Below are 22,407 nucleotides of genomic sequence, written 5' to 3'. Positions count from 1 at the left end.
GGGCCAGGTCTGGGTAACACAATTTAAATCCCTTTTTAGCTAGATTCCAATAATGACTTAAAACCAATGAGACACTGCGGATATTTTTTGATGGATTTCTTCCCGGCATAAATCCGGTTTGATCTTTGTGGATCAAATTATTAATATATATTAATATATTTTTTCAGCCTATCTGCAACTATAGCTGTAAGGAGTTTATAGTCATTATTTAGTAATGATATTGGTCTATATGCACCGGGATTTTCCGGGTCTTTAACTTTTTTATGTATAATAATAATCATAGAAGCAGAGACAAGACTTTAACATTTTTGATGTTAAATCGTTGGTTAAATAGATCTCTTAATGTGTCACCAATTTCCTCTTTAAGAATTCTATAAAATTCACCCGGCAATTGGTCCGACTCTGGAGCTTTATTTAGATGAACTTTATCTATGGCTTTTAAAATGTCTTCTGTTATAGACTGATTTAATTCTACCCGCTCTTCTGAACTTATTTGTGGGAGAGATACTTTGTTCCAAAAATGCTCTTTAGCAATTTCATTACAGTGTCCCCGCGTGTATACTTCTTGGAAATATTCAAACATTACCCTTCTTATCTCTCTTGATGATGTAAATCTTATGTTATCTTTTTAATACTACTTATATTCTTTGCCCCATCCTTTCCCCCTTTAATTATTTTAGATAAAAGTTAAGATGAGCTTCCATGATAGCTAGAAAAAAACGCATTTGATCTTCTGTCCTGTTTTGCTATTTTTAGTTTTAAAAATCCATCTCTGGATAAACATATTGGGTGGGAATAAGACAGAAACGTAGAGGGGAGAAAATATTTGTCTGTGTTTTTAATAAAATCCTAGATTATTCCTTTACAAATCTAGGATAATCGAAAAGACCAGAGACTTTATATTTTGCTAGTTTAAAGCAATTATTTAAAAAGATTTAGAGAGGCATGTTGAATGGGTTTAAAGTAAAAATGTTTAAAAAGTTGGGTCAGAGGACCAATCTGCTGCCTTTAAACGTTCTAGTAGAGAAGATTTTAAAAAGGCTTTAGAAGCGGCAGATCCTCTAACAGAGTGAGCTGAGAAGGATAAATGAATTCCAGCTTCAGACATTACCCCTTTAATTAACCTCACAATAGTGGTAGAGGAGACAGGAGCATAAGGAGGGACAACGTACAGGAGAAGTTGATAATTATTAGTCTCTTTAAAAAGAGAGAAGTCTTGGATTCATAAACTTTTAGACAGGATACCACACAGAGAGAAGGTTCAGCTGAAAAGGATAGAAAATAAAGTTTTAGTTCTTTTTTTTTATTTATGACCCAACAGTGTTAATAAGAATTTCCATTTTTACTTGCACCACGTAGGATGCATACAGATGAGAAGAAAAAAATGCAGAGAAAAACAGTAAGGAAAAAAACAACAAAAAGGAAATTGATCATCAAATCCACATTACTAAAACCTCAATACACCAATAGATTTTTCCAATAATAGAATAACTAGTATTCTTTCTATGCATAATTAATAGTCGTAATATAATATACATTATAGCCTAGGAAAGAAAAAAAATCAGAAATTCTGATTAGAGTACTTCCATGCAGTAACTCTATAATGTGATATTAGGCAACACCCTATGTTTAATTCAGGTGTCAATCATAAGGATTTACATACACACTTTTTTTTTTCTTTTAAATAAAAAAGAGATAATTTTAAGGAAAGGGAGCCTACTTCCTTGTCTTGAGCGCCCTCCACCCTGCGAGTACACTTTAGCCATCAATCAATTGGTGACCAAGGCTACTTATTAGTAACTTATCGACTTCCTTTCAATTCAATTTACTCCTATAAACAGAACATTCCCTTAGTAACCCTGACCAGCCTCTCTTGGTCCCTTCAGCCATGCCGGGGGAAATAAGTTGGCAAGCACCAATTCCGCAAAGGAGATGGAATTTAAAAATGGGGTAAGAATATGTAATTTAATTGGAAAGGAATAGGATTTAATTATTGGGAGCCAGTCCAAAAGAAAGCTTTTTATCTTAGCTTCTACTGAAAATTTTGTGTGATAAGATTTGAAGAGGATCTGGTATTGGATTTCTTTTAAAAAAAAGAGAGAAACTCGGGGCTACATGGTCTTTCCAGCTTTTAAGTATTAAATGCTTTGCAGTTAAGATAATGGTATGTAGAACTTTAACTGTTGTTTTTGGCCTTAGCTCATAACTAGTAAGTAAAAATATCTCTTCTGCTGTAAAGTGTCTCAAGTCCTTATAGTATTTACTATACCAATACCAGATCTTCTGCCAGAATTGAAGAATTTTAGGGCATGACCAAAATAAATGGAAAATGTCAGCCTTGTTAAATGAACAACGTGAACACACAAATGATTGTGATGAAAAAACTCTGGACATTTTATAAGGGGATAAATAATAATTATTAATCAATTTTAAGTGAGATTCTTTCCATTACAGAAATTCTATTCAGAACTATGCCCAAATAACGAAACAAATCGACAACTTTGAATGGATTATTTAGGCGATTGGACCCAGTTTTGCATAAACATTACAATTCACTCTTATCAAAGTTTATTTTGTAACCTGAAAAAGATGAAAAAAAGAGAAAAAGTCGCAAGACTAGTGGAATAGTTTGTTGTGTATTATCGAGAAAAATCAGTAAGTCATCTGCATATAGCAGAGTTTTTAAACTATGCGTACCCATAAATATCCCTGGCAAACTATCCCTCAACAATATGGCAAATGGCTCCAATGCTAAATTAAAAAGTAAGGGTGAGAGAGAGCATTTCTGTCTAGTCCCCCTTTTAAGATGTAATTTTCGTGAAGGAATACCATTGATTAATAAATATGATACCGGGTTGTTATAAAAATTACAGACGAATCCAACAAATTGGTTTCTAAATCCAAATTTCTCTAGAGCTATAAATAAGTAATTCCAATTAATTGCGTCAAACGCTTTTTCAGTGTCAACAGTAAGTATCGCAGCTTCCTTATAACATCTATGTTCATTCTTGTTTGCGTCTAGATTCCAAACGTAATCAAGAAAGGAAGTAACTTTCTGAATATTTTTAAGTGAATTTCTTGATTTCATAAATCCTGTCTGGTCTGAATGGATAATCTTATACAGCAAAGTAGCTAACCTTGATGAAATGATGCCAGTCAATATTTTATAATCCGCATTAAGAACTGAGATTGGCCTATAGACTCCCGGGTCCTCCAGATCCTTACCTTTCTTCAATATCAGCGAGATACGTGCAGCTGAAAAAATAATTTGACATTTTGTTACTAGAATAAAAATAGTAGTTAAATAGACTCAATTTGTAACTTTGATTTCTTCTTTCAAGATTTTGTAAAATTCTATCGGTAGAAAATCTGGACACAATTGGATAGCTTCAAGAATCTCCTCCTCAAAAATCATCTGATTCAGCGCTTGAAGTTCTTCCGAAATCCTGGGTATTTTTATCTTAGTCCAGAACTTGGAAAGATTATCCACATCCACCTCTGCATATAATTTCTGGAAAACCTCAAAAAAAAAAACTTCATTAATCTTATCCGGATTAGAGTATTTTATACCATCAGCTTTAATGGTTGAAATAAGATTTTTATTCTTTCTAATTTTAACTAATTTAGCCAAGTGCTTTGCCGAATTCCCATAAAATCCTCTAAAGTGGTGATTAATCTTAATCTCCTCTTCCTGTGATCTTTGTTTTAAGAAAATATCTCCCTTCTTGTCTTACAATATTTGTCCCAGTTATCTGCCGACTTATCAGCATAATAGCGTCTAGCTGAGTTTCTAACTTGTGCGGCTAATTGCGACTCCGTGGCCATAACTTTCTCCAGCTGCAGAGATAAGCTTTTATTTCACCCATCATCACCGCTTTAGCTGCTTCCTAGTAAGACTCAATTTTGTTAAAGTAAGCTATGTTAAATGTGGCATAATCCTTCCACTTCTGTTTTAACCAATTGATAAATCTCGGACTATTTGCCAGAAAGCGCGGGGAAAAAGGGATTTTGACTCCTGGAAGTAGTTGCAGCAAAAAGCGTAATTAAAATTGTCACATGGTCCGATATCACAATATCATTGATACTCGCTTCTAATTTACAAGTAGCCAAATGTTTAGAGATTAAAAATAAATCAATTCTGGAAAAAGTGTTATGGATTTTGACTCACATGTAAAACTTAACATATCTGGATTTTTTTTTTTGCCTCCATATATCTACCAAACTTAATTTGTGACACAATTTCTTAAAATACTTTGCAATTTTATAATATTCTCTTAAATCTTTTGTTGACAATCTGTCCAATTCCTGGTACAAAGTTTATTATTATCAGATATAAATGACTCTGTTTTTCTGTATAGTTTTAAGAGTTCTACTTTGTCTTGATATTTCAATAATTTAAAAATGCACATTCTACTTCTGCTTTGAATACCTGAGCTAGGTTTTCTGGGGCCAATCCTATGCACTCTTTCAACTGTTAGTCGGAGCTGGTGAGCAGGGAAACCTAGCGCTTGAGGAAGTAATATGGAAGTGACCTTCATGAGGTCCTCATACTCAGAGGTTTCTGGAAGACCAACAATTCTAATGTTATTGCACCTGGAGCGATCTAGATCCTCCAGGCGCGATTGTAGATTAGTAATTTTAACCTCCTGATTTTGAACCATACTATCTTGAGTGTTAACTAGATCTTCCAGATCTGAAATTCTATTTTCTGCTTCATTTATCCTAGAGGTAAATTGTTTAACCTCATTTGATAAAGACACAATATCAGTAGATATACTGTTAAGCTCTTTTTTAATAATATCAAACTGTGGAGTAAACATATCCGCTAGCTGCGATAATGTGATAATTTTGTCTCACCAAACTTCAGAGAAAAATAATAAAAAATAAAATAAATGGAATGTAGCTCTATTCTTGTAAACATCAAGTAAATATAACTTATTCTACTAGCATGCACAAGGTGAGCATTTACTTTTAGTAATTGAAGTGAAAAGTATGGTTTAAACCTCTATGAATGATAATAATAAATCTTATGAGAGAAACTTATTAAGCTTCTTAAATATGAGCAATGATTCCTTAATATTATCAAAAAAGAAAAAATGAGAAAAAATCCTTTATATTCAGGATAAGAAATGAGGTGATAAAGTTCAATTCTAGATAAAGTAATGTTCAAGTATCTTTCCTTAAGTTTCACGCACTCACACAAACATTATAAAATATATATACAATGTTCCAACACACACGCAATATTGACCAGCAAGGAGGAGGTTAATTCAGTGTAATACACCTCAGGTAAGTAATGACACTTAGCATTATATTTGGAAACCTTAAATTTTGTATACAATACGATACCAAAACCAGCGTGGTGACAAGACCAGATTTCCCCAGAAGCGATGGTGTAGCGTGGAGAGCGGTAATAACAGCAGAGTAAGTGCTAAACCGGAGATTAGTAGAGAGCGGCGTTCCGGTAGCAGCTTGTGTGAGTGCGGCTTCAGCCGCGTGTGATTGAGTTCCGGTAGCGTAGGGATATGATTAGAAGTCTCAGTCCAAAAGAATCAGGAAAGAAGTGCAGCAAACTTTGAGACACAAACAGCCTTCAAAAATTAAAATAGTTAAGACCTGAAAGGGAAAAGTATACTGCTTGGAAAGAGCAGAAGCACAGGATGAGAGAATCCACTTTAATTTTCAGGCACTGAGTAATGGAAAAGCACTTCCTTAAATAGGAGGAAGTGCTGATAGTCAGAAAGTCTTAAAGGGATATCACATCCCCCCCTTCTCAGGGAATCACCCCCGGGGATTCCAGACCAGGTTTAAGGGGGTAACGATGATGAAATGACTTCACCAGACGAGGGGCATGAACTTCTGAATGAAGATGCCAGGAATCATCCTCTGGACCATAACCCTTCCATCTGATGAGATATTCTAATCTTTGTCGTCGAATCCTAGAATCCAGTATCGATTCAACTTCAAATTCCTCTTGAAGATCCACTGAGATAGGAGGCGGAGGATCAACTGCCTTGCGTGTCATTGAATTAAAAGGTTTCAATAATGAAATATGGAAGGTGGGATGAAACTTGTAATCCTTGGGTAACTTGAGCTTGACCACATTGGGATTTATTATCTGCTCTACAGGGTAAGGTCCCAGAAACTGGTTAGGCAATTTCTTGCTAGGGACCTGAAGTTTGAGGTTTTTAGTAGAGAGTAACACTAAGTCACCTATTTTATATTCAGGTCCAATCGAATGTTTCCGATCATAGTATTTCTTTTGGTATTCCTTAGCCTCAGCTAGATGTGTTTTCAATACTCTCAATCGATCTTGAAGTTTGGAAGAAAAATCTAAAGCTGAAGGGGAATTCACTGTTTTGTGGGACAAGGTTATAGTGTTAGGATGGTACCCATAAGTTGCGAAAAAGGGGGATGTTTTGGTTGAGGAACACAATGAATTATTATGAGTAAATTCAGCCATAGGAAGGTAAATTAGCCAGTCATCTTGTAAATGTGAAATATAACAACGTAAAAAGTGTTCAATGGTCTGGTTCAGTCTTTCTGTCAACCCATTTGTCTGTGGATGGAAAGCAGTAGTGTAGCGATGATCAATTTTCAGTAGCTTACACAAAGATCTCCAGAAGGAAGAGGTGAATTGGGTACCCCTATCAGTAATAATATTAGAGGGTAAACCGTGTAGTCTTACAACCTGATCAAGAAATACTTTGGCTGTAGTCATGGCAGTTGGTAATCCCTTGAGTGGAATAAAATGAGCCAGTCTTGTTAAATGGTCGACTACTACCATGATAGTGTTATATTGTTGTGATGCAGGTAACTCCACTATAAAATCCATGGCAATAGTACTCCATGGTTTATCTGGAATGGGCAGAGGTCTAAGTAACCCTATGGGTTTTTTATGTTCAATTTTATTTCTAGCGCAATTCTCACACCTAGAGACGTAATCATAAATGTATTTATTCATCCCTGGCCACCAAAACTTACGACGGGTAAGTTCAATGGTTTTCTGTATCCCTGGGTGACCAGATATGGTGTCATCATGGGTATGTGTGAGAATGGAAGACCTTATTTTCTCAGGTATGTATAACTTTTCCTCATGATAAAAAAGACCTGTAGTAGGATCTTTAGAACAATTCTGTAGTGGTATTGAATCATGTTTTAGAGCAGTGTAAATCTCTTCTTCTAAGGGTGTTAAGGTACCTATTATCTTTTCTGGAGGGATAGTGAAGTTAGGTTGTTCATGAGGAAGTAACTCATGAATACGAGAAAGTGCATCTGCCTTTGTGTTTTGACTCCCAGGTTTATAAGTTATTAAAAAGTTAAAGTGATCTAAAAAGAGTGACCACCTTGCTTGTCTAGCTGTTAAAGTCTTATTCTTTTTTAAGTATTCTAAATTTTTATGATCAGTATAAATAAGGAATGGAATTACTGATCCTTCTAGTAGGTGTCTCCATTGTTCTAGAGAACACTTAATAGCAAGGAGTTCTTTGTCTCCAACACTATAGTTAGCTTCAGCACAAGTCAAAGTTCTTGAATAGAACGCAATGGGATGAACTTCACCTGTCTCCTTATTTTGTTGGGAAAGAACAGCCCCAATGCCTGTGTTCGATGCATCAACTTCCAACAGGAACTGTTGATCAAATTTAGGCAGTGTTAGTATTGGCGCTGTTGTGAACATTTCCTTAAGACTATCAAAAGTCTTCTGGGCTTGTTCAGACCACTTAAAGCGCTGTTTTATACTAGTTAATTGTGTTAGTGGTTTTATCACTGAGGAGAAGTTTTTTATAAATTTACGGTAATAATTTGCGAAACCAATAAATCGCTGTAATGCTTTTACTGTAGTGGGTATAGGCCAGTCTTTAATTGCGGCTACTTTTTCAGGATCCATTTCTATTTTGTTTGGGGTAATTATATAACCCAAAAACTTTATTTTAGAGACATGGAAAACACATTTTTCCAGCTTTGCATGTAACTTATGCTCCTTGAGACGAGTAAGAACCCACCTAACATGTTTTTCATGTTCTATGGGAGATTTCGAATAAATCAGAATATCATCTAGATATATGATGACACAGATATCCATTAGATCATGAAAAATCTCGTTGATAAAATGTTGGAAGGTTGCGGGAGCATTGCTTAGACCAAAGGGCATTACGTTATACTGGAAAAGACCATAGCGGGTTCTGAACGCGGTTTTCCATTCGTGTCCTTCCTTTATGCGAATAAGATTATAAGCGCCCTTTAGATCTAATTTTGAGTAGATCGTGGCCTCATTTAATCTTTCGAGTAACTCTGGTATGAGAGGTAAAGGATACCTATTTTTAATTGTTATTTCATTCAATGCCCTGTAGTCAATAATAGGTCTTATTGTTCCATCTTTGTTGCGTACTAAAAACAGTCCTGCAGCAGCAGGGGATGTTGAGTGTGAGATGAACCCTTTTCGCAAGTTTTCATCTAAATATGATCTTAGATATACCAATTCTTCTTGCGAAAGAGGGTAAATCTTTCCATGTGGTATTTGAGATCCCGGTATTAAATCAATGGGACAGTCAAATTCCCTATGTGGTGGGAGGTTTTCTGCCTCCTTGAGGTCAAATACCTCTGCCAGGTCCTGATAAATTTGAGGCAGCTCATGTTCTATAGTAGAGATTACCTGATAGGGAAAACAAGTCTTTATACAATAATCAGAGTCAAAATTTACTTGTGGTGATGACCAGTCAATATGAGGATTATGTATTTGTAACCAGCTAAATCCTAAGATGATAGTATGCATGTAGATAGGTATGAGGTCAAAAGTAATATATTCGGAATGTCCTTGGTCAGTTGTTATGAGTAAAGGGATTGTCTGATGAGTAATGGGGCCCTGTTGTATAATAGAACCATCAATAAGTTTAACTGAAACAGGATGTGTCTTGACAACAGTTGGAATTTTATTGAGCTTAACATATGCTATATCTATATAATTTCCTGACGCCCCAGAATCAATCAAAGCGTTAGATCGCACATTTTTCTGATCCCACTGTAAAGAAAAGGTGAGAGTGAGATGTGGATTTTGAGTAATGTGAAAAATATTGTGATTGAAACTACCCTTTTTCTGTCTCAATAGAGATGGACAATTTGTGACGGAGTGGTCCTTTTGTCCACAATAAAGACAGAGATTTTCTAATCTGCGTCTGGTTTTTTCTTCTGGGGTTAGAGGACCCCTTATAGTTCCAATTTCCATAGGAACCTGGTTTGAAACAGCTTTTTCCATGGTTGTAGAACAGGGATAGGAACGTCTGGGCACAACTTCATAGGAAGCTTTTTCAGCCTTTCTTTCACGTAACCTTCGGTCCAAAGTGGTGCTTAATTTCATCAACCCATTCAGTGTGTCAGGCATCTCTAATCGTGACAATTCATCTTTAAGGGATTCAGAGAGACCCAATCTGAATTGGTTCTTTAAGCTGATCTCGTTCCATTGAGAGTCATCTATCCTCATTTGAAATTCAGTAATATATTCTTCAATGTTTCTTTTCCCCTGTCTCATAGATCTTAATTTATTTTCAGCTGTTATTTGAGTGTGGGAATCCTCATACAAGGAAGTCATAGCTAGGAAAAATTCTTCAAGCGAATCCAATATTGGATGTCTACTTTCAAAGAATCTATTGGCCCAGGAGCGTGGCTCCCCCTGGAGGAAGGAAATAGTGGTACAGACCTTTATCCTTTCACTATGGTATGTTTTAGGTCTAAGTGAGAAAAGAAGTTTGCATGCACTTTTGAAATCCCTGAATTCGCTGCGCTTGCCAAAGAAGGGTTGTGGGTATTGTATGTGAGGTTCAGCAATTCCTGCTTCTTTCCCTGACATACAATCTTTTATTAAGGTTTTAAGAGCTTTATTTTCAGTTTGTACCTCTATTAAGGCTCTAGCAAGATATTCTAATTTTTTATGAATATTAGAAAATTCATTTTTAATTTCATTGGGATCCATCTTCCAATAAAAAATAAAAAAAAACTTTATTTTTGGGGCCTGAAAATTCTGTGATAATTTTGTCTCACCAAACTTCAGAGAAAAATAATAAAAAATAAAATAAATGGAATGTAGCTCTATTCTTGTAAACAGCAAGTAAATATAACTTATTCTACTAGCATGCACAAGGTGAGCATTTACTTTTAGTAATTGAAGTGAAAAGTATGGTTTAAACCTCTATGAATGATAATAATAAATCTTATGAGAGAAACTTATTAAGCTTCTTAAATATGAGCAATGATTCCTTAATATTATCAAAAAAGAAAAAATGAGAAAAAATCCTTTATATTCAGGATAAGAAATGAGGTGATAAAGTTCAATTCTAGATAAAGTAATGTTCAAGTATCTTTCCTTAAGTTTCACGCACTCACACAAACATTCTAAAATATATATACAATGTTCCAACACACACGCAATATTGACCAGCAAGGAGGAGGTTAATTCAGTGTAATACACCTCAGGTAAGTAATGACACTTAGCATTATATTTGGAAACCTTAAATTTTGTATACAATCCGATACCAAAACCAGCGTGGTGACAAGACCAGATTTCCCCAGAAGCGATGGTGTAGCGTGGAGAGCGGTAATAACAGCAGAGTAAGTGCTAAACCGGAGATTAGTAGAGAGCGGCGTTCCGGTAGCAGCTTGTGTGAGTGCGGCTTCAGCCGCGTGTGATTGAGTTCCGGTAGCGTAGGGATATGATTAGAAGTCTCAGTCCAAAAGAATCAGGAAAGAAGTGCAGCAAACTTTGAGACACAAACAGCCTTCAAAAATTAAAATAGTTAAGACCTGAAAGGGAAAAGTATACTGCTTGGAAAGAGCAGAAGCACAGGATGAGAGAATCCACTTTAATTTTCAGGCACTGAGTAATGGAAAAGCACTTCCTTAAATAGGAGGAAGTGCTGATAGTCAGAAAGTCTTAAAGGGATATCACAGATAATAGGGATTGCATATCAAAAGTGGATGTAACTGTATCTATAACCGGTTCTAGGGTAATATCTGCACTCTTATTCTTCCTGTCTTTAACTTTCGGAGGCATTATGGGAGAATTTTGTTTCGCCTGTGTAATAAATCTTTCCATGAGTTTTGTGTATACAAAAAGGGTGATAAAAAAAAACCCAGAAAAACCAAAAATAATAGTAAAGTTGTATAAACAACGTGAGTTAAAGTATGCAAACCGTGATATATCTAGGCATAATTACTTGCCTTAATACAGATATGAGAACATCAAAAGTGATATGTGAAGGAAAGCGTCCCTTTTTTTTTTTTTTTTTTTTTTTTTTTGTGACCTGTGCACTCAGAGTTTAGTTTCTGCAACAAATATTTTTTGAAAAAAGACAGGAAATAATAACGGACATAAACCCTATTATAGATATTATAAGGAGTACAATACTCCAGCAATTCCCATACCAGGGTCCAATTATCTGGACAAATGCTTTATGCCTCGTAACATGATACACTATGAGCAGGATTTATACCCTGAGCAAATTAAAAAAAACAACGTTAACAAATAAAGACCCCAGGGCAAGTACTTCTTTGATTCTTTTTACTTTACTCCTCCAGGCGTTTCCTGTTTAACCAGTTCCTTCCAGCATCATATAAGGAAAGTAATGAGATATACGGTTCCGAATTTAACAAGGGGAAAAAAATAGAATCACATTAATAGCTTAAATCTTTTCACAGTGTCTTTTCAGACTCCAGATAAGCTAGACCATTCCCAAATACACAGCCGAGTAAAAATTATTTTAGAACTGCATCTCAGAATTTTATTTGCGTGACCCAAGAGATGTTTATCTGAAATAGACACAGAGTAGACACCAATGAACCAAAGCAGTTGTATACTGAGACTTTTTTTTTTTTTTAGGGAATCAGCCTTCTATAGATGCGGAGTGAAGGGATCACATAATATAATAGCGAACGTGCAGGCAGCAACAAACTTGTAAAGATAGTACCTGATGGGTCTGATAACTCCTTCAGGACCCCTGGACATTTCACCCAGATAAACAGGAGTTGATTTAGCTCTTTACCAGGATCAGCTTGACTTAATCTACAAGACAAAGCAGTGGCCCATATCACTGTGGCTTCAATGAAATAACGGACCAAGTAACAGCTCCTTATAGCAACCTCCACACCTTAAGGCGTACTGTGACCAGACAGAAGCCTCCTTATCCAGGGGATATTTCTTTACCACCGGTAGCCAGGTGATGCTCTTCACCATGAGGAGGAGGCGCCGCCCATGGATCCCTCCGCAAGCTAACAGCCCCGACCTGCCAGCGGCTGCATCAAACAAGGGATCGCGAAACTCCCACCAATCCTCTCACACTCCATGGCTTCTCAGATGGACAGTTCTGTCCCAGGCTTCTTTTTTTTCTGACATCCTTTGGCGGGGAGTGTGGTTCCTACCACTGGGGAAAAAACAGCCAAGAAGGACTTCCGTAGCTAAGGCTCACAGACAGCCTATGATCCCGACAGACCCTGGACCACGCCAGGAAAAAAGGGTAATAGCAGTGGGGCACAATTTTCGTGGTTCTGTGGCTCTTAGCCGACTTGGAGCTGTGCAGCGTGTCTGTCAGCTCCACCCCCAACGGAAGTCCGCCATCACCATAAAGTTTTAGTTCTACGAGAAATTAGAAAAGTTACACCTTCAAGGGAAAACATTTGGAGTTAAAATTCGAGAGCCCAGACATCAGAAACTCTGCGAAAGGAAATGAGACAAAGGAGAGTAGCCAGTTTAGCAGAAATCTGTTTTAGACATAAATAAATCATTAGAGGGCCAGGATTTGAAAAGAGCAAAGATTAAGTCCACATCCCAAAAGAAATTATATTTCGGAGAAGGTCTTTTTAATCTAATAGATTTAAGGAGACGACAAACTAAAGGGTATTTGCCAATAGGTAAATTGTTTATATAAGCATGTCTTGCAGAGATGGCACAGACCTAGAAAGATTTATTGCTCTATAAGCTAGCCCAAGATTGAAAAAGATGAAAGAAAGTTTAAATCTTGAGTTAACAAAGCTGAAAAGGGATCCAAATTCCTAGACATGCACCAGCTAGACCATCTGGTCCATGCAGAAAGGTAACATTTGTGGTTTCCTGGAGCCCCGAATTTTGCATGAGAGCTTAAGTTGCATATGAAAGTTTGTGCAGATTTCTGATTTCCCCTTAATTAACCGAGCTATCAGCCTGAGGGATTGATCTAAGATACGGGTTGTGAGGATTGCCTTCCGGATCTAAATGAAGTTCTGGAAACAGGAAGCTTGAAAGACATTTCTAGAAGGGAGGAGTACCAAGCTTGAGTTGGCCAAAAGGAGGTTATCAACAGGAGGGATATGAGGTTCCTGCAAACAACCGAAATTGTCCGAGCAATCAGAGAAAATGGAGGAAATGCATAAAATCTGAGGTTCGGCCATTGTTCTAAGAAGGCATCTATGGCTACCGCGTCTGGGTCTGGATGCCAACTAAAGTATTGAGGAAGTTGGTGTTTGAGACAGGATGCAAAAATGTCCAAAGAAAAAGGACCACAAAAAATCTTTGGTAATAATAGACAGATTTCTTGTATTTGTACCTCCTAAACGATTGAGATATCTGACTGTAGAGATATTGTACATGCAAAGAAGAATGGAAGCTGGAGAAAGATTTTCCGAAACTTTTTGCAGCGAAAGATCCGGCCAAAATTTATAAAAAATGTATGTAGATATTTTTTTCTCTTCTGAGGGCCATTTGCCCCATGTTATGGACGGGCCACAGCGAGCTCCCCATCCCAAGAGGCTGGCATCTGACTCTATAGTTATATCTAAGGATTTCCTAAAAATAGCTCTCCCATTTCAAGCCTCCATGTGGGAAAGCCACCATGAAAACTCCTCTCTGGTTTTTGATGACAAAGGAATGAGATTAGAATAAGAAAAATCTTTTTGAAGATAAGAGATTTTTAATTGTTAAAGTTCACAATAATGAAGCGGGGCAGGAAAGATAGCCTGAATAGAGGATGAAAGTAACCCAACTATTCTGGAAATCTCCTTTATATCTACCTTTATTTTTTCCTGAGGTAGACTTAACGTGGACTTCGTGGTGTCTATAAAAAAAAATATTAGGAAAACAAGAGATTTGGGGGGAATTAGAACTGATTTCTCCTTGTTCACCAGAAATCCTAAATTTTCCAGAAGATTCATGGTGGTGGACAATTGATTTTGAAGAGAGAAAAGATTATGGTTCATCAAAAGAATGTCGTCTAAGTAAATAATAAGATGAACACTCCGCCAAGAAACCACGGGTTTGAGAAGTTTTGTAAAAATCCAGGGGTCAGAGGAAAGACCAAAAGGAAGACAAATGAAATTCCAAATTTGAATCCCAAGAAAAAGTTAGATGTTTTCATTGTTTTGGAGTTATAGGAACTATTAGATAGGCATCGGAAAGATCAAACCTGACCAGCCAATTGTTGTCCAAAAGGCAATCTCTTAGAAGATGAATACCTTCCAGTTTGAAGTGGTTGTAAACAACATAAGCATTTAGGGATCTGAGATTGATGACGGGTCTAAATTGGCCGTTTTTCTTTTTTACTAAAAATATATTGCTGAAAAAGGCCAGGTGAGGATTTGTACATGGGATAATAGCATCTTTTTGTTGAAGATTTTTTTTTTTTTTTTTTTTTTATTGAGGGAAAAAAAAAAAATAACAGTACAAAATAATCACACAAATAGGACCCCAGCCCGTGGGGGCAAATTACAGCAATAGACAATACTGTTCATTTACAAAGCATATTACATCAATAATATAAGGTAAAAACAATAGTTTACAGTTCAATAGCTTTAAGTAATAGCGAGCTAAGAGCCAAGAGTAATTCTAGCAATGTAAAACTATCTATGTGGTTAGGGGGCATATATACTGACCTCAAAGTTTTAGATTTTCGACATATAGGGCACCTTTCGGGTCCTCTCAACTATAACTACCCATATATTTGAAAAACATCAGCTACCATAATGAAGCATATAGAAAAAAAAGAAAAATGGACTATAAAATTTAAGGATATACAAAGTCATACATCACTCTTCTGGGGTATAGAATATAGAAAAGTCATAAGATCTCTTTTGGGTCTATTAAGGGGCATTAAAAGAGCTTAGACTTAACCATAACGTATCCTTACATCCCATGTAGTTTATCCAGCTATCACAAATTGGGAAAAGGGTAATAGCTTTGTAAAAAATAGCACACATAATTTTGTTTTTGTGTAAATAAAGGAAAAAGGTCTTTAGGAATCTGCGTTCCACTGCTTCTAAAAATAAACAAAAATTTAAGGGGGGTGGGGGTGGATTTAAATTTAGAGGAGTCCCAGAGATATTAGGGCAAAACCAATGGAGTAGAATGAGGGTCAATAAATTATGGTCCTCTCTAGCCTTCAGGACTGTATAAGTGCTTTAGCTGAGTACAACCACCATACAAGAATATTACAGCCATATTGATGGGATGCCTGGTGGACCTAGTAGACATTTGATGACTTAATACATATAGTTCATAAACCTTCCTAACTTAAATATAACTAGCATTAGCCAGTCCTTTGCTCCCCTCTAGTGGCCAGAATAAAAATCGACAGTTTGTCTCTCAATGTAATATTTTATATTCTCCACACTGCGACTTAAGGGATTTTTACAGTACATCTCAGATCACCTAGAAGGATAAACTCAAATTGAAATATACCACCTCTGTTGTACATGTCTCAGCTATGTGTTATCGAAAAGAAGCTGACTGCTAGACTTTCCCTAGGCATCTCTCCTAGGACTCATTACATGTGTAAATTAACCTGCTTAATGTCACAGTACAAATATGATCCCAAAAATACAGCTGCTACGGGGAAGCTGCTATTGACAAATAGGTGGTGGAGAGATTATAATAAACTGACAATAACTAGAATTGTGTAGCTTAGGGTTGAATAACTGACCTCAAACCCCATGTATTACCAGAGGGGTACAGAAACATGAAAAAACAAAAGGATAACATAGCACATATTCATATTATTGACAGATGATCCCATCATTAGCAAACTTTATAACCAGGCTAGAGTCCATTAAACTGAATAAAGAAAAACATTCTGCAAACCTAGATGAAAATAGACATATGGAACCAGATCAGTGGTAATACTTGCATGAAGTAACTAGGGATCCGCTGTTTTAGGTAGAACTATATTTAAACTGTGTGAGTAAGTATTACAGAGCAAATGGCAGTTGCGGTTCAAATGACCCACTACGAGTGGTAAAACTGCAGCAAGCACTCTGCTACTATAACCCTGTTCAATAGTCAACCGATACCAGCCTTCGGTGAGTAGCCCCTAAGGACTTCAGAGATACTTGTTTTCAGTAAGTCTCCCAGAAATTCACGGTATCTGTACTCTTGATTACCAGGCATCCATGTCTGCCACACAATTGCATCCCAGTTACTGAGCGTAGAATAGGCAGCAAGTAGTGAACACAAATCTTCCTCCCTCTCGATGAGCTTGGAGTCAAAAGCTACCAGTCCCCACATGTATGCACAAGCAGCAGGGCCACATTGTTTAATAGGGTTCTCCCTCCATGGTGTGAACACAGCATTGACAGGCAAGAGCTCCGTGTCTGACAGAAGTGCGTTCAGCCGGCACCCCCCTCTCTCATGTTGCATAAGCACCCGTTGCTCTCGGTAGTCTACCGCATGGCATGAATTATAGAGCCCTCGGTCTGGGAATGATAGCAGCTCCACACAGTTCAGTAGCTTAATCGAACTTTGCTGGAGGCTTGCGTCGGGAGTGTAGACTTCCAAACTAGGTTCCGTGGCACAATTGCTAGACAGCTGAGGTGTAGCTAACTCCTGTAGCATGGCACAAAAGTTATTTTCAAAATCCATTAGGATTTGCCCCAGAGCATTTAAAATGTCCTCCATTATCAGCTTGTAGTATCGTATTAGGTATATTCCACTCTGAAACGTAATATGCTGTGGAACTATCAGGTTGCAGGAAAATAAATAATCTTCAGCACAACTGGCTGGCTAGACTGAGATATCAGTATAATATAGAAGGGTGAGAGAAGGTCTAGGCCGCTCCAAGGCCCCTATGGCGTACCTTCTCTAATCAGGTCTGCTTGTTCTCGTTGGTCTAAACAAGTTAGATTGATCTAATCCTTGAGTTGTTGTAGTCTCAGATCTTCCAAAAAGAGTCAGATCCGCAGGTCACAGAAAGAATAAACAGCCGTTTATAGCAACTGCAAGGTAGAGCATTATCTAACAGCAGCCATCTTAATCGGTGGTTGGACACGCCCCCCCCTTTAAATTATTTTTTAACCAGAATTTTGTCTCTGGGAAAAATGAATTGGATTTGGAAATAAAATTTGAATTGGAGGAGAGAGAAACTCTATTCAAACTCCTTGAACAACGTAAAGATCCCAAGGGTCTGTTGTTATAAAAGTCCAGTTTTGAGCAAATAGAGCTAGTCTCCCTCCAACTCTGGATGCGGAAGAAGATGGAGAGTGAAGAGGCATGGTGTTTTCCTGCAGGTGCACAAGATCATGACCTGATGCAAGCTCCTCTTTGTTGCCAAGGTCTGGTGCGTGATGGGAAAAAATTGAAGGAAGAACTAGGTTCTTGGTAGAATCTGATATTGTAAGTTGGAAGGATTTGACTGTTGATATTGAAGTCTGAATAATAAAGAGGCACAGCTGGGAAAGTGACCTCTTCCTTTACCGGCCCTGTCAGAGAAATTATGTGTATGGAGGATTTTCCTCATTGATGTCTTTACTTTGTTCTAAGTAGTAAAGGTATTAGCATATACATTTAAATCCTTTAAAAGGGCATCTCCAAAAAGAAGGCCATCTTTATCAGAGTCAAGCTCATTGACTGCAAAATCGCAGATTTTAGGATCGATTTTATGAAGAATATTCTTTCATCTTTCAATAATAATAGCGGCATTAGTATTCCCTTCAAGGATAATTTTCTTTGCACCCCTTCTTTAACAGTATGGGGGTCTATGTTAGATTCTTTTAATACGGCCTCTTCAGCTTTATAGCGAATCTTTTCCGCCCTGCCTTGCTAAATGTCCGAAAGCATACACTGTCGGCATTTAACATTGCACAAGCAGTTCTGGTGAACTGCTTGTGCAATGCCGCCCCCTGCAGATTCGCAGCCAATCGGTTGCTAGCAGGGGGTGTCAATCAACCCGATCATATGTGATCGATGGATTGCTGTCCGCCGCCTCAGAGGTGGCGGACGAGTTAAGGAGCAGCGGTCTTACATTAAATGCTGAGGTCAAACAATTTGCCAGTAGAATGACAGAGGTGGAGAATAGGGTCTCTGATCTAGAGGATCTAGTTAACACCCAATAATCAGTTTTAACTACACAAGTATCTAAAATATGCAATCCGTCTGAAGGATCTAGAAGATCGCTCCAGACGTAATAATATAAGAATAGATGGGCTGCCAGAAACCCCTGAGTACGTAGACTTAATAGAATTTACAAGTAAAATATTACCACAAGCCTAAGGATTTCCCCCCCCCCATCTCCTCACCCTCCCCATTGAAAGAGCCCACAGAATAGGTGCCAGGAAATTTTCTGAAAATAACACCACAAGAACCAGAATGTGTATTTTTAAATTATTAAGATACCAAGATAAATTAGACATGTTAAGATTGTTTAGGAAATTCGAAACATTTATTATAGGAGGTAAAAAAAATCCTACTGTTTCAAGATTTTTCTATTGAAACCACGCAAAAAAAGGAAGATCATGGCCCCATTATGTACATTAATGATTGAAAAGGGTTTTAAAGCTTGTATGCTGTACCCAGAAAAGATCGTAGTCGAGGAGAATTGTAACAGACACACATTCAATGATGCAGGGGAAACAAAAGAATTCATAAGCTCTAAATTAATGTTAATAGGTTCATGGCCAGATAGGCTATACCTATGACTTAGGTTATTCTCAGTATGATACAAGTATAGTGAAAGTTAACCTTGAAGAAAGGTCCTTTAATAAGTTAATATGCAGAATACAGGATAGGATGTATATTTTTGTATTTATTTTTCTCTCCCTCTGCCACCCCGGAGTAGACGTCTTAGTGTTTGGTATCACCGAAAGAAAAAGAGAGTGAACTTTTATTATGCTAAATGGAAATAGAAATTTGAACGTCCTTTCCTGGAACATAGATGGCATCACCTCACCGATCAAACGTAAACTCATCATTTTGAAGTTAAGTAAACAAAACCCGAGTATTGTTTTCCTACAGGAAACTCATTTAAAAGAGAGAGACATTCCTAAATTAAAATCAAGATGGGTCAATGAGGTGATAGCGACTCCCTGTACAAGTAGAAAATCTGGGGTGGCCATCCTTTTAAATAAAAATCTAACACATGAAATCATTAAAACTGAGTTAGATAAAGATACAAGTTTGTAATATTTATGCCCCGAATACATTCTCCAAAGAATTTTGGAAAAAAATTAAGGTTGAATTATTTCCATTTGTATCGGATAATTTAATTGTAGGGGGTGACTTTATTATGTCTCTTCTCCCAGAACTGGAAAGATTCTCCCCAAAAAATATAATATATAAAGAACATAACAAATATGCTAAATATTTTACATTTTTTTGTCATAAGCTTAAGATAGTTAGATAGTTGATATATGGAGAATTAAAAATCCAGACCTACACACTTTTACATGTGAATCCAAATCACAAATCTTTCTCTAGAATAGACTTTTTATTGGTGGCCGAAATCCCTCTCTATAATGAGGATTGAACCCCAGATAAGTGACATCTCTATATCAGATCATGCGATCATTTCATTATTTTTTCACATGGGGATCAGATCTAAAACTCAAACTTTTCCCTTCCCACGTTATCTCTATTATAATACTAGATTCTCTTACTGGCTGAAACAGAAGTGGAGAGACTTCTGTACTCATAATATTTCATGTTTGAATAAAATAGAAATATTCTGGGAAGCATTGAAAGCAGTGCTACAGGGAGAAATTAAATCATATGTGTATAGTAGAAAAAAGAAAATATTAGCTAGGGAAGTGCAATTGGCAAATCAAGTAAAAAAATGCTTATAGGAGGTTCTATAATGATTCATCGGATATAAACTGGAAAATTATATTAAAGTAAGACAGGAAAGGGATATAGAACTAAAAATCACAGGAAGAAGAACAAAAGGTAAACATAAAGTTCAAAGGATTTCATGGTTGCTCGGCTAAATATCTGGCTAATCTAGTTAAGAATAGAAGGAAGAAAAACTATATTTTAGCCATTAAAAATGGAGAATAGAGGTACACAGACTCCAAAGATATTAGTGAAACTATTTACACATATTATCAACAGCTATATACAAATATTAAGAACAATAGTCTGAATCAAGCAAACTTTTGGTCACAAATTAGAACACCCAAGATTACAGAGGAACAACTTGCAATACTTAATGCCCCAATCACAAACCAGGAGATTGTGAAAGCGATAAAGGAGGCCAAATTAAATAAGGCAGCAGGCCCGGATTGTTTGCCTGCAGAATACCTTAAAATATTGGTAGAGGAAATTAGCCCTGTCCTAGAAAAACTTTTCAATAATTATTTTGTACATAATAACCCAATATCAGTTTATTTCTCTGCAGCAAATATCACCCTAATACAAAAGAAAGGTAAAAATCCAGAAGAACTAGCTTCATATAGATCGATATCAGTACTGAATGTAGATTATACAATTTTAACATCTATTGTGGCATCTAGATTAATGGGTTGTCTCGATGGAATAATTCATCAGGATCAAACGGGCTTCATGGCATCAAGAAAGTCATCCAAAAATATCCGTAAAGTTACAACTTTCTTAGACTATATGTGGAATATAGAGAATACTAGAGGGAAACAATTAAAATATGATACAGCTTTATTAACGCTTGATGCCAAGAAGGCCTTTGATTCGATTGAATGGGAGCATTTGTTCAAAGCACTTGAAAAATTTGGATTCAAAAATCATTTTTTACAATTTATTCATAATATATATAGAAACCCGATATCCTTTCTATTGATTAATGGTTCGTTAACTAAGGGAATATCACTAAAAAAAGGTACTAGGCAGGGCTGCTCGCTTTCCCCTTTACTTTTTAATATTGCCCTCGAACCCCTGGCTATTTGGTTAAGAGAGGTGTGTGAAGGGATCCCGATGGCCACACAAACATTAAAAATCCTCCTATATGCAGATGACTTGCTAATCTTTCTTTATAATACATCCCAAGCAATACCTTTAATCTTAACATGTTTAAAACTTTTTAGCACTTTTTCAGGATATAAAATAAATTACGACAAAAGTGAACTTATGTGGATACAAAAGACTAGATCCAGTATACTTGAATCCCCGTTTAAAGTTGTAGATTCACTTACATACCTAGGTATACACTTGCATAAAAATCCACAGAATTGGTGCAAATTAAATGATCAAATACTCCTTCAAAAGATCAAGACAGATTTAGAAATATGGACATCTTTCCCGTTGTCAATATTGGAAAGTCTTAGTCTATTATTTTCCCACGATTATTGTACCCACTGCAGAATCTTCCATTATTTTTAAAAAAATCCAATATATATATAAAATACATGCTATGTTTACAAAATTAATCTGGAAAGAGAGGAAGGTACGTATCTCTATAAATAAATTAATGCAAAAACGTAATATAGCTGGTCTTGCATTACCTAATATTAGTTTTTATAACCTGGCCGCTTTGGTCAAAATTGCAATTGACTGGCTAGCAGAATCTAATTGGTTCTCTTCAACCGATATTGAAAGCTATATTATCCATCCTTTCTCTCTGAAAGCTATTTTACACAATCCACCTAGAGAAGTCCCTGGTAATGTAGGTAGTCTAATCACTATTAACAATGTAGTTTTAGCTTGGCGCAAATTTTGCACCCTGATTGGAGCGGACTATTCCTTATCTGAATACCTACCAATAGGTAATGCAGAATTCATTCCTGGAAGCAGTCAGAAATTATTTAAGACCTGGGAGGAGAAGGATTTGAAATATATTTATCAAATCTTACTAGATACTGGACATACTGTATATCATCATTTGAATCCCTTTCACTGCAATTTGATCTTCCCCGAAACAACTTGTTTGCTTATCTACAAATACGACATTTCGTTAATAATAAGGGCTGGGTCGCTGATAGAAATGGTGCATGGTCTGATATTAGAATGTGTGTTCAAAAATTTGCTGGTGGAACTTCATCAATATCATTAATCTATAATATTATGCTGGCTAAACAGAGTCAAATATTTTTTAGATAAAATATGCAATACTTGGATAACCTTTTTCCCAGATATAAACCATGAAAAAATAAAGTCACATATGAAGCTAATAAATAATTATCTTACTCCCTCCCTGCGCAAATATTCTCTAGTCCATGATG

This window comes from Bombina bombina, chromosome 6 (genome assembly GCF_027579735.1).
Source record: "Bombina bombina isolate aBomBom1 chromosome 6, aBomBom1.pri, whole genome shotgun sequence".
Classification (NCBI taxonomy): domain Eukaryota; kingdom Metazoa; phylum Chordata; class Amphibia; order Anura; family Bombinatoridae; genus Bombina; species Bombina bombina.
This window is presented reverse-complemented; position numbering follows the sequence as displayed.